Source organism: Gallus gallus, chromosome 2 (genome assembly GCF_016699485.2).
Source record: "Gallus gallus isolate bGalGal1 chromosome 2, bGalGal1.mat.broiler.GRCg7b, whole genome shotgun sequence".
Taxonomy (NCBI): Eukaryota; Metazoa; Chordata; class Aves; order Galliformes; family Phasianidae; genus Gallus; species Gallus gallus.
Window position 1 is genome coordinate 97353363 of NC_052533.1, and position 14021 is coordinate 97367383.

The 14021-nt window shown below is 39.3% G+C and overlaps 1 protein-coding gene across 3 annotated transcripts in view; it reads left to right on the forward strand.

Moving 5' to 3' along the window:
• Positions 1–14021, forward strand: part of PIEZO2 (piezo type mechanosensitive ion channel component 2) — a 395935-nt gene that overhangs the window by 104311 nt on the left and 277603 nt on the right. The gene's annotated exons all lie outside the window — the stretch shown is intronic.

Genomic DNA, 14021 nt, shown 5'->3' on the forward strand with positions numbered 1-14021 from the left:
ACATTGTATGTGACAGTATATATGGGTGCTTGTATGTGTATACACAAGCATCAAAAGGTGCTGATGTATTTTAAAAGTTGAAACAAACTTCACCTAGGCTGCAAATGTGCTGCTTGTTACTCTTTAAAATTGTCCAGCTACTGAAAAAAGGGCAAAGGAAGACCAAACTGATCTGTGTTGTTATAGTGGAGAATATTTATTATGGTGTTCTGAGAAGAATGATAGAGAACAGCATGAGAGAGATTCACATAGACTTCCTGTTACATTTTAAAACCCTGCTGCTGTCCCAGAACACTCATAAAAATGTTGGTTACATCAACAAAAAGTCTAGGAAGCACTTAATGGGTAGCAAGCTAAAAAAACCCTGATAAATGTAAATGCCAGTTTGCACGAGGGATCCTAAAATGGCTGTTAGGTTTCCTCCCCTCTTCAAGTGTTTTAGAAATATATCTGGCTTCTTTTATGAAGGGAAATTTTGCTGTTTACCTAGTTCAGTGCGAGCAGGTGAAAGGTGTCAAGGGGAAAAAAATGATGCAACCTTGCAGGAATAATATTTTCCAGGCTGGTAGGATCGGGCTTAGATTTTCTTGTTCACAAAAAACAAATGTCATTAAAATCTCATTGGCTTCCATTTTAGGTCAGTTAAAATACAAACAGAAGTGTTTTGGGGAGAATGGGGAGGCAGTATCTTCCTGCTTTATGGCTCTCTGCGGCCATCTCAGGGTGACTGTGACCACCGTGATCTGGCATGCAGGCAGGGAAAGCTCTCTGAAGATACGTCTCACAGAAAACGGGGACGAAACACCTACCCTTAAGTTCTTACTACCTGTACTTATTTATCCTAACGATTATGTTAAGTGGCTTGAATGCACATAATGGTTAAGATGAAATGTTAACAGAGCTACAGACTTGGTCCACTCGGAGCCTGCCAGGTGGGTGCCTTTCTTTTACAGTGTTGAACCTTGGCATAGAAACCAATGGGAGGCTGTTGATTCTGGAGTTTCTTGGAGAGAGCAAGCAACTTTCCTGGTGACTGCAGGGTCTGGGGAGAGAGCACGCCAGTCCTTTAGAATCATAGAATCACAAGGCTGGAAAGGACCTACAAGATCATCTAGTCCAACTATCCTCCCATCACCATTACTGAGAAGTAGTACTACCCATTAGACAAGTCTGGAGGGGCTCTGAGCAATCTGATCTTGCATTAGGTGTCCTGTTCATTGCAGGGGAGTTGGACTAGATGGCCTTCCAACACAAAAGATACTATGACTTGTTTGTTATCACATTTCTTTGCTAGAAGTCTGAATATGTGAGAGGTAATCACCAAAGCACTAAGGTCATTGCATGGTACATCTCTACTAGGGTGCTGGTTGGAGCTGCTGTGAATGCTGGCAGAGGAGGCTGGCTTCAGTCCAGATGGTGCTGCTACAGCAACTGTAGGAAAGGGAGAGGTGGGTACATTTCATGGGGTGGTATCTGGGAGGGTCTTCAGAGTTTGCAGCCCATAGCAGTAAAGCCTTTTGCACATGCATGCAGAACATCTGGATGCCCAGGCTCCAGCTTCTCTTAGTCTCTTTTTACATACTGCTGTGATAGTCCTTGAGAATTTGGTGTGTCCGGTTTCGAGGATAACCTTTCACATGAGGGATGGATACCAGTAATGATTTTCCTCTGTTGGACTCCAGAACTCCAAGGAAAAAGCCTGTTTGAAACAGGTTTCCTTTCGTGGAGAGTTGTGTCAGCAAGTGTTAATGAAGGAAAAGGCCCATGTAGCCACATAGATTGTGTAAGCCTTAATTATATCTTCAGGTGGTTCAAAGATACTCAAAGTATGTCTTTGCTAAGCTACTAAAAGGATGCGTGGCGTTACTTTCTTCCTGTGCTACAGCAGATGAGACAATATTTGTAGTTCATTTGTCTCCTATCTGTTTTGTAGGGTGAAATAGTTATAGTTATCTGCAGCATTACTTTTGAGGTGGTCACAGCTCCTCATGTGTCATCCCAATGAATCTCTGAAGCTAAACAGGGCAGAAGTCAGCAGCGTGCAGATAAGAGGTTTTCAGAAAACATTCATGTGTTGGTGGCAGAAATATGACGAACAGAGTCTGCTGATTCTTGTCCTGAGAGGAGCTGGCATGCTGGGGGTTGCTTTGTCAGATGAGCCAGCTAAAATTGTGAATATTTAAAAGAAAAAGCCTAAGAGTTGAGTTATACCATATCTTTGTTTTGGAGTGTACCCTTTGATGCATTATGCTCAGGATGTGGTTGAATTAATGGACTTTGTCTGAGTCTTACCTGTCCATTTCCTGTCCTGAGTAGGCAGTAGTAAAACCCGAATGTCACGTAAAGGTTGCTATTCTGTATCTTGATTTCTTGTGTTTCATTAATTCTGAGCTATGATGTTAGCTTTGATGATATCCTGTAGCAATGAATACTGTGGGTGAACTCTGCTGCAAATGAAAAGGAATACTCTTTAATTCGTTTTCAGTTTGTTGCCTCAGTAAATAATCCTTTGGATGGGAAAAAGTATGTATAATCACTTAAATCAACAACAGTCTAGTGTTCTGTTTACTCTAACACTTCAGAATAACATTTACAAGGCATAAAATCAACCGTTAAGATTAACTGTAGAAATTAACAGCTCTGAGTTTCCTATCAGTTGTCCAATTCTGAAGAGAAAGAGATGAGGATTGCACTAAAACCAACCCCACAGATATGGAGATCTGGGACAGGCCGCTTCTACAATTGGAGTGATTGGACGGCGCAGTGTAGCATAACCCCTCTGAGCTCATTTGTGCAATCTGCAGTTTGGAGGCTCTTCTTAGAAATGAAGTAAAGCTTGAAGAAGCAAGTCTGTGCGTTTGTGAGTGATACACCAATCACTCCCCTTTTGGCAAAATACTATAAAGCCCAGGACTGCAGACATTACATACTCCGTCTACTGTTTCCAAGACACTAATTTGTTAATGTAGCTTGACAGAACCATAACTTAACACTGAAATGTTTAAGTGGTATTGGAGTAAGGGTCAGTTTTGCCCCTTGTTCAGAAGTCACAGAGGAAACTGCAAATTATTTCTCTGATAAGGATGCGTGTGCAAGATTCTCACTGTGCTGAGGGATACACAAACTCTACTGGAGTCGAGAGGTGCTAAACAAGTGCTGTCTTGTCTCTAGCTGTGCTAATGCCATCCAACAAACTGTATACTAATGTTTGGGTTTTTTTATTTTTGGTAAAAGATACATTATTGGAGAAATTAGATCTTAGGTAATTTGTGGAATAAATTTTATCAATGGCTCATGCTGGAAGTTATGTAATCCAAGATGCAAGTGTAAGTTTAGCCTTAAATTTTGATTGAGCTTATGTCAAATGCAGGAAGATGCTGAAAGGCTAAGAAAGGGCTGATCAGTAAAAAAGAATGTATACATCTCCCATTGTAAAAAGTAATGCTGATTATAGCATTGGTATCACTGGTATTGTTGGCTTGCTTGTATGGCAAATCACCTGTTAACCTCTAGCAATTTAATACAGTGACATTTACTTTGAATTTACTTTCAATACACGGTGATAAATTAGAAAATGTCTGGGATATGAAACATGTTTGCATAGTGGCTGCACCTGTTTGGTGTGTTGTGTTTCTTTCTCCCTTGTTATACTCATGGCTTTTTATGACATCTTCCAGAAGAGCAGTTTTCTAACTTCTGAGAATAGATTGATTCATAAGCCAAAGACAAGTGAGAGAAATTTGTCTTCCATAAATCCTGATTTATGTAGAAAACTTTAATAGCTGTAAATAAACATTAGGTCATGTTGTCATGTTGTTGGCCTCCTTCTGTGAGGGTATTGTTAGACAACATTTATAGCTGCACTGCGATTGCTGGAATATATTTCAATTCACTCATCCTTCTCTCAATGCCTAGAATGTGAAAACCTGCCATGTTATATTCCTTAAAGCTGAATTTTTGTAACACAGATACTTAAAACCACTTCTACAAGACAAAAGCCTGAAAAACATCACACTTTGAAGCTTTGTCGGAGACCAAATCACTTCCAGGGACATGTATATTGCAAAGCATCTTTTAGGAGGAGTAGTTCTTTATGCTGGAAGTGCAGGTTTAGATTTCCTTTCCACACTTTTGCATGAGCCATTGGTAACATGGCCATTTTCTTTGGGGACAACAATTCTACATATCTGTGTAGAAATTCATCATCTCTAAGTGCTAGTTTCCTTCAAGTGAAAGTGCTGTGTGTCAAAGCATTCTCATGTGCCATCAGCCTGAGAAACTGCATGATATTTTTGATTCTTCCTTCTCCTTTTCTTCTTTAGGCATTTAACACATCAAATTACTGCTTAACCTAGAATAACAAAGCTCTATGAAGCATGGCCTATGTCTCTTATTTGTTAGCTTAGTGCTAGGCGTGTGTATTTGCAATATAGTGAAATAATAATGCAATACAGTAAAAAGTACCATCTCCATAGCTTGTTTTCTCTAAACTGAAAAAAGGGAAATCATTAAACTCTTTGAAAAATGCTTTGGATAAAGTGCTATTGCTGTGATCTTGAAAAGTTTCTGGTAAAGTTCAAGTCAAATATAGCACTTCCAACGTTTCACTGTCAAATTTAGCAAAACAACGACAAAAAAACCTCAATCCAGCGTAGTACTGCACATTGTGGAAAATAGTTTTTAACTGGAAAAACTCTAATTTCCATAGTTCCTTCTTTTCACTGTGTTTCTTCTTATAAATCTCTGTGTAGGTCTGATGTCACGTTTTCTCTGACATTGTTGGTGATTTTCTTCTGCAGCCTGATCCACTTTCCCTTTCTAACGAGCAGAACAAAAGCCTTTCATGCAGTTTTAAAGGCATTTTGTTAACCATCTTCCTACATTTACTGATTGGGGGAAGTCTTTGTGCTTTCCCTCTATAATAGGTGAACTACTACTTGTCCAGTGTGACAAATCTTTCTAAGCTTCTTTTTCTTTGGTGTGATATGTTGGTCAGGGCCTTTGGACTTTATTCGGCAGTATTTTTTGTGTCCATTTTACTATAAAAACATATTTCCCTTCGTGCTGCCTGGACGGGGCCTTTCATTTCCCTGGTGTGTGTTTGGAAGCCTTCCTTATGCCAGCCTGGCTGTGCTTGTTAGAGTGGCAGACCATAAGTCTCAGCTGACAGCTACGCAACCTTCATATTCCCCAAGCTGAAGCATAGAAAACATGATGAATTGGGGTTGAAAAAAGCCTAGTCAATGACACAAACCTTATTTACTCTGCACCATACAAACCCTAAATTTGTTCCCTGCTCCTTTCAAATTGAATCCAGTAATTGACTTTGTCTCCTTGTTTGATGGCTGGTTCCTTTTAACTGTAGGCTCTGTGATTTTTATAAGGGTTAGTGATCAGAGAGATTTATTCTCCTTTGCTATTCTGCAAGGGATGCTTTTGTCATGGAAGAAGTCCCACATTGGATAAAACAGGTCCTATTTTACAATTTTTTGAGCCAGAGCAACTTCCTCCCAGGTTCCAATCTTTTGATTTGTTTGACCTTGAAACACAGTGTCTATGTGTATGCTCTGAAGCAAACTATAGTGAAAGAAATACTGAGCACATGTAAAATTCTCGTGGCACAATGCATCTTAAAGTACCCTTCTGTATTGTTCAGCTTGTCATCCGTTTAGTCTCATTGAACTGAATCAACAAATTCAGTTGTCATGCCCATTAGTGTCCATAAACATCAAAAACTTTCTCACAGCTTTTCATTGCCATCTGCAAATGCAATGGTTGGTCACAGTTGGTCAAAGACCTCTACAGACATTTCGCATCAATTTCCTGCAAAAGTAAACACACTCTTTTATGTATGTTTCAGCAGACCATTGTATTTTATTATACTATTGAGATGTTATACAGAAATTCCTTTAATATACAATAGCCTTATATGAAATAATAATAAGCCACTGTCACTTTTTGGAAGTAATAATAAGCCACTCTTGATACCTACTATATATCTATTGTAGCGTGCAGGCATACTAAGGAGCATTAAGACAGCCCACTGTTCCATCTTTAGGGTCTGGAAGTGAGTGTTGGCCTAATCATTTAACAATTTATCTCTTACTATAAAGAAGTACGTGTTCAAATGCAGAGAAGAGGTGATGTGTGAATCTTGTTTCGTGCAGATAGGCTGCTGCATTGGCTGTAGGAAACAAATAGCAGAAACTCCTGTTTCATTGGTGTGCCCCAGAGGATGAAGCGGTTTGTATCATTAGAAGTGCAGAAGGGAGAGATCTGGTTATTTCCTGACAGCTCTATGCCCAGTTACTATATTTGGGGGAATTCCATTTGCTTCTTTCCTCTGTGGAGGAAGCTGTCTTCCTGTTGCCCTTGAAACATAAACGTGATAGGATTATTCCAACGCTACACAATATTGCAAACAGAAAAGAAAAAAAATCTTATTACCAGAGTATCCTGCCTGCGTGGTTAACACATTTATCACTGTCAAAATACACTGAAATAAGAATATACCAGGTGTTTAAAATAGTAAAGAATGAGCAAGTTATGTCTCTAAAACCAGCATCTGTTCTGAGGAGTTAGAATAATATTCTCCTGCAGGGCAACTAATTCCTTAGTTATTCATTTTGGGTTTCAAACACATTCTTCTGAAGCACTTGAAGTTGGCTACTCCCCATGCGAGGTTTCTGTGATGATTATCAGATAGGTTCTGCTCTGTCTCTTTGTCTCCCTCTTCACAGTATTCCGGAGCTTTTCAGGCAGGAATGGACGACATGAGGTCTCTTCTCCAACCTTCTTCTTTATGCAGGGTCAACAGTGAATTTAAACCAGGCTGCTCAGGCCTTTTTCTTTTCGGGTTCTGAAAATCCTGCAGAGTGGAAGTGTACAACCTCTTTCAGTGCTTAATTTTTCTCACAATCTTTTTTTTTTTTTTTTTCCTCCTTATAGCCTCACAGCCTCCTGACTTCAGTTTATGGTCATTGCCTCTCAGTATATACCTTAGCAAAGTGCCTGGCTCCATCATCTCTATAGCCTTCCATCGGTGTTGGGGGATTGCTGCGAGGTGCCCGAAAGTTGTCTTGTCTCTGGTATGAATGAGCACCGGTCCTGCAGCTTCTTTTCAAAGAGCTTTGAAGTCTAGCTCTGACTGTCTTGGGGGCTTCCCTCCATGTATTTGTTAGTTTGTCAGCATATTCCTTGTCCTGGCGCAGGCCAAAATTAGGTGAGGTACTCTGTAGAAGCATAAAATCATCAAGGTTGGAAAAGACTTCCAAGATCATCTAGTCCAACTATCCACCTACTACCAATATTTCCCCACTAAACAGCATCCCTCATCTAAACATTTCTTGAACACCTCCAGGGATGGTGACTCAACCACCTCCCTGGGCAGCTCATTCCAGCACCTGACCACTCTTTCAGAGAAGAAATTTTTCCTAATATCTGATCTGAATCTCTCCTGGAACAACTTGAGTTCATTCCCTCTTGTCCTGTCACAAGTTACACAGTAGAAGAGGCAGAACCTGCCACTCCACAGCCTCATTTCAGGGAGTTGTAGAGAGCAATAAGGTCTCCCTTCATCCTCCTCTTCTCCAGATTAACAATCCCAGTTCCCTCAGCTGCTTCTCATAAGACCTGTGCTCCAGACACTTCACAGTTTAATTGCCCTCCTCTGGACACCTTCCAGGGCCTCAATGTCTTTCTTGAAATGACAGGCCAAAAACTGAACACAGTACTCAAGGTACGGCCTCACCAGTGTGGAGTACAAGGTGACGATCACTTCCCTGCTCCTGCTGACTACACTGGTTCTGATACAAGGCAGGATACCGTTGGTCTTCTTGGCCATCTGGATTGGTCAAGCAGGACCTGCCCTTTGTGAACCCGTGCTAGCAAGTCCTGATCCCCTGGTTATCCCACACATGCCGTGTGATCTCGCTCACTCCTGGTGTGGTTTAATAAAGGCTTAGTAGAGGGGAATAATCACTTCCTTTGTATGTGCTGCTGTTGGTAGAGCCTGGCAGCTAAAGTTGAATGCTGAAGGTCAAATCTCATCCAAAAATGTTTTGCCTCCTTCAGTATAAGAAGAAGTGAGTATATAGTGGCCATTTTTATTGCTTCCTAAAAGAAATACAAAACATAACAACTTCAAAGCTTAGATCAAAGGATCATAAGTAAAAAAAGACTGGTGTTGGGTATTACATCTGAACAGAGAGCATTTGTACTCAGAGAGAACTCGTAGGAATTTTTCTGTCTCATTTTTGATTTAAGGACTAAATTATTTAGCCTTTACAGTAAGTCCTAGACTGTCTCTGCTCCCATGGAAGTAGATGCCCAAGCATGCTCTGAAAGCTGTCTTGGTTCTGGCTTTTGGATTTTGTTTTCAAACTGTATAGCAGCAGGTCATGGAAATACTGCTGTGAGGAACAGTTTCCTGTCTTTCTGTAGGCTCAGTGGTACCTCAAATCTCAAAGTCCCAATTTTCACTCTTGGTTTTAAAAATAAATTTAAAAAAAGGCATATAATCACAACTACTATCTGTAAGACATAATTTGCCATTTCTTAACACATACAATATGCATCTAGTGGCTCAAAAAGCTTGAACATATGTTTCTTAGCTGGGAGTGCTGATTATTAATGAATGTTATTCTGCAACGTTGGCACAGTCATCTGTCACTGATTTGTAATGAACAAAATGATAAATTAATGGGCCTACACCATTTCTTCTTAATTTCTAGAACTGTCCATTGCTGGCAGAATGAAAGGAGCTAACTAGCCAGTAAATTATTGGCATGATTTTTCTAGAAATCATGCTCACATACTTTAGTATTTTTAATTAGTCAGTATTTCTTGTTATTCTACAAATCACTGACAGCTAATTTGTTTCAAAACCACAGGAAAAAATCTGTTCTGAATGTTTCTGTGTTGCATTCTTTTCTCCTAGATGATCTCCATCTTATGTAGGATTGACAAATTACTTCTAGCAGTAGTTATTTTCCTGTTGGGTTGCAATTTTGAAGCAAGTATTTGAGAAGCTGGCTTGCACTTTGGATATATGAAATACTTGGTGCTAGTCATTCAAAGAACCTGTCGTATTGGGCTTATAGGTTCAGAAGAATGAATTGCTGCCAAACATTTGCCTGAAAACCGCAAGGTTTATTTATTTATTTGACTGCAGTTTAGCTAACTCTGCTGTCTTTAGAGGATTCATCTAGTATATGTTGGAAATCCTCCTCCCTGATCTCTTTCATTTCAGAAGAAGTGTGGGAGAAGTTGCAGTTTAACCATATAGATGTTGGAACTGTTCATTACATGTAGCATAGCTAACCTTTCATTGGTAAAAGGCAAGTTACTGCTACTGCAGGTTGCATGCAGCTGGCTCTTCTGCTGTTCTGCCCTTAGGTAACAGACAATTTTAATATGGAGAACAATAATTGATGTGGTATACTTGTAGCAGCCCAGATGACTTTCCTGAGGGCTATTTATGCTGTTAACTACCGTAATTGTGGGAAACATCCTCACGCTACCTTGTAGCTTAGTATTTACATTTTTCACTGCCTGCATCTGTTGCTCCTTCCTTTTTGTTAAAAGGTAAGTAGTCACCTCCACAACATTAGAAATAAAATGCATACTATTTCAGCTGAGGATTTCATTGCATCAGCAACAAAGTCAAGTACTTCTTTGGTGACGTATTTATTTCATCCATTTGTAATCATGTTGTTTTATTGCAAGAACACTTTCTCTCCTAACTAGAAAACATTTTTAAAGTTGTATATACTGAGAAGTATCAAGATAGAGTGTGTTTTAAAAAGTGTTGCAGAAATAATGGTAATTTTAGCTTTAGAATATCATAACAACTGTGTAACCAAAAGTGTGTTTCTTATATTCTAGTTAAGTGGCATTTGTGCCTATTCTAGCATGCAGTAGTAGACAAAGCTGTAGAAGGTGCTCCCGACTCTCAGAATTGCCCGACTCCATATAATTTACTGAATCATGCTTGCCTGAGGAGCCCATCATTTCTGCAAATCAGACCTGATGAGTTTCCCATTTGCCCCCCATGTCTGTGTGTAAGGAGTGAGTCTAAACTTGGTTAGCTGGCAGAAAGAGCATGCTCGTTAATAGCATTTAACAAACTTGAATTTCTACTCAAGGCGGTAAGGTAAATCAAAGATATGCTGTTTGATTTTGATATCCAGGATTGGTACACATAAGATTGCCTGATTGATTTTAAAACATCACCTATCAGGCTGGCAGACTCTTTAATGTACACTACAGATGTGTTGTTTTTTTGTTTTTGTTTTTGTTTTAATTATTATTTTTTCTTTTTAAAAGTAATCATCCCATAGTCAGTTGTCCAAGAAAAAATGCTGCCAATGCCAGAAGGTTACTTGGGAAGGAAAGCATCTTCAGTCTGTGAATTAGGTAACACTTAGCATGCTATTCCTTCTTGATAAAGTTGAGTAAATCAGAGGAAAATGCAAAACAAAATTATAAGGGAACTGTTTTTGTTTCTGTGGTGACTTGAGATGACTTATCATCAGCTTGCCATTCTCTTCATTCCTGAGGAATCTGTGTATCTAATTAGGTTGTTTTTTGCGCTTAGAATAAGAAATATCTGATATTCAGCTTTAAAGTCAACAGTAGTGGTCTGTGGTTAGTGCAAGATGTTAACAAATTAATGATGTCATGAGTGTGCACAGTGGAGATGGAGATATTGGAAGGGCAGCGTTGAGCACAAGAAAAGGAAAGTGTCTTTCATTAAGTGTTTAACCAAAACTGTGGGAAGAGATACTATCTATTGTTTGTAAAGCTGTTGTAGCATTTTAGAGTGAAGTTGTTTGTTAGATGTTGGTTTTTAACAAAATTCTGGTAGAAAACGTCCTTCAAAGGGCTGCTGCTACAAGCTGGATTATTGGCTTTCCTTACAAACAAGTTAAAAATATTCCTTTGACTGGCAAAATAACCTTCACAGCTAGCGTGTTTTTTTTTTGTGTGTGTGGTTTTTTTTAAATTGTTTTTTATTTTTTCTTCTTCTGTTTTTGTCTGGTTCTATCCACAATAACAGATTCATGGCCCTCAGGGATGTTGCGTGTTCTGAACAAAAACCTAAGTCAATTGCCTCCATCATTTAATATCCTCCTTTGCACTTTCCTTTATGTCTTTTTTTTTTTTTTTTTAAATTAGCCACGTGAAGATTGCATCTCTCATTGTAGTTCACTTCAGTTCATTGCAGTCTATCAGTTCTGCATTTTAGGATAGTGAAGCTAATTATATATTTAGATTGCCTCTAAACAATCCATTTCTAGTAAGGTGGGAGTAACAAAATAAAAAGTGTTATGAAAGCCTTGCCCTTGTAGTTTTTGAATCTTTGTATCTTGCATTGATCTATCATTTTAAGTGGCCAGCATCCCATAGTACCCATTGGTTTTATTTTTTACTGAAACGGTGTTAGTCAAATATAAGTGAGTAGTACTACTTAAACTGTCTTATGATTTAAAAATTTTTGTAGTAAAGATGCAATGAATGAGGTTTCTTTATGTCCGAATTACTGGATATTTAATAACAAACATCCATATCCTAATAATTTAAATGATACTCTTGTAAAAGAATTCAGAGTTCTCTCTATTTAACAGGCAGTGGAGAATCATAGAATCATAGAATGGCCTGGGTTGAAAAGGACCACAATGATCATCAAGTTTCAACCCCCTTGCTATGTGCAGGGTCACCAACCACTAGATCAGGCTGCCCAGAGCCACATCCAGCCTGGCCTTGAATGCCTCCAGGGATGGGGCATCCACAGCTTCTCTGTGCAACCTGTTCCAGTGTGTATGTGAGCATGTGAGACCTAGCCCTAAGCATGTTTCTTAGGTATGTTGATGTAATTGTGATAATTTTAAAGTAATTACTTTTAATCCACCCAGAAAAATCTGAAACTGGGATTAGGACTACAAGAAAAAATAATATGTGAAAACTTAATTTTATGAATTAGGTATAAATATGAAACACAATGTGAAATTAACAATCTAGTAAAGGTATTCATTAGGTACACATGACTAAGACCTGTGTACTGATAATAACACACGTAGAAAATAACCACCAGCTGAATCACGTGTCTGCTGCATCTTCCACCAGTGCCATTGGGCATTGTATCTGCCCAATCCTTCAGTGTCTACTTGAGAATTCTTGAGTATTCTTGAGAATTCTTCAGTATTCTTGAGAATGACTGTGGAATGGAGAGTGTGTTTCTCTTCAAAGATCTCTCTTTTATCAACTCGTGAATGATTTTGTCTGTTAAAATATTTCAGAGAGTTTTCCGTGGTGAAATAGTAGGTAATTTGGTTCCGAGAAATAGAGATGCAGATATTTTGTATCCTTCTAGCATTGTGTGCCCTGGAAGACGCTCCTGTTTGTGGAACAAAATCTGTTTGATCTTTTTGACATCCATGAGGAAACATGATTACTCGACTTTGTCTGAAGAGATTGAATAAGTAGGACCAGTGCCTCCTGACCTGCAGCCAGTTTTCTGTGGTGGATGTTAGTGTACAGTAACGTGTTCATAAGTGTTTTACATGATTTCTCTTCATGTGTACAGAAGTTAATCATTTTAGTTCACCTTGCCAGGAACACCGAGTGGATGAGGATCTCTGTAAATAGATAAGAGCAGCTTTGCATTCACAAAACTTGGTCCTCATGGGGCACTTCAGGCAACCCAGTATTTGTTGGAAGGACATGGAGAAGAGAAGGCTCCAAGGGGACATTATGGTGGCTTTCTAGTACCTGAAGGGGGCCTACAGGAAAGCTGGGAAGGGATATTTTATAAGGGCAGGTAGTGAGTGGATGAGGGGAAATGGCTTTAAACTGGGTGAGGGTAGATTCAGACTAGATATTAGGAAGAAATTCTTCACTATGAGGGTGGTGTGACATTGGAATTGGTTGCCCAGTGAGGTTGTGGATGCCCCCTCCCTGCTATTAATATAAACCAACATGGATGAGCATTGTTTTGGACAGATTTTAGAAGAATAAATGCTTGTGTAAAGCTGTAGCTTTGATGGTGTCTCTCCTTTCTCCTTTAGAAACCATATGCCTTTGTGTGGGAGCTGGTCTGCTTCTGAGCCATGGCATTTTTTTTCAAAAGCAAAAGGTTATGGTGATTGTATTGCTGTCACTCCAGAAAAACAGTCACCTTCTCTGGAAGCAAATTGAGTTATGTTTGAAAAAATTCAAATGGAGTGTAATTTTCTGACCTACTGAATGTTGTCACAGGAGAGAATCATTAATGAGGAAGATAATTATATAATAACGTGATTGTAATTAGATCATATATTTCAGAGTAGTTTAAGCTCATTTTATGAAGGACTTGGAGGCAGGCAAATCAGGGCAGTTAAGCAAAGAGCCGGAAAGAAGGCAAATGGAGAATGAAAAGTGATAGTACAAAGAATGAGTATGAGGAAAAAGTATAGCGAGAGATGGGGTAGGAAGTAAAACGATTGGGAAGTGAAAGGTAGAAAGGAGTGAAGAATTGACTGGCTGGTTTCTAAAGATCAAGAAAATGAGTAGATGAGTTTAAAGAGAAGAGTGATGTTTGGAAATAGGTAGGAAATAAAGAAGAGAACCAACAAGACAAGCTGGGAGACTGATCTGCAGGATCAAAGGATTCTTGCTGGTGGCCAGCAAGAATGGGTGAACCCTCAAGGTGATATGGAAAGAGGTGACAGGACTGGATATAGCATAAGGGTTTCAGAAATTGAGAACCAAAGATGCATCTAAATCAACTGGCAGACAGAACAGCAATGGAAATCTAGAAGAGACAAAGGCTAGGCTTACTGGGCTGGATTTGAGGCAACTGGGCATCCAAGTCCAAAGTGACAAATGTGAGGAGGTGCTGCCAGGAGCAGGGAGGGGAGCACACATGTCTGAAAATCGCTGAGGATAGAATTCAGATTCCACTCGCCCTCCCAACGTAAATGATTGTTACTCTGGAGGCAGTTATTTGGTTTTGTGAAACATCAGCATCTAGACACCAACAT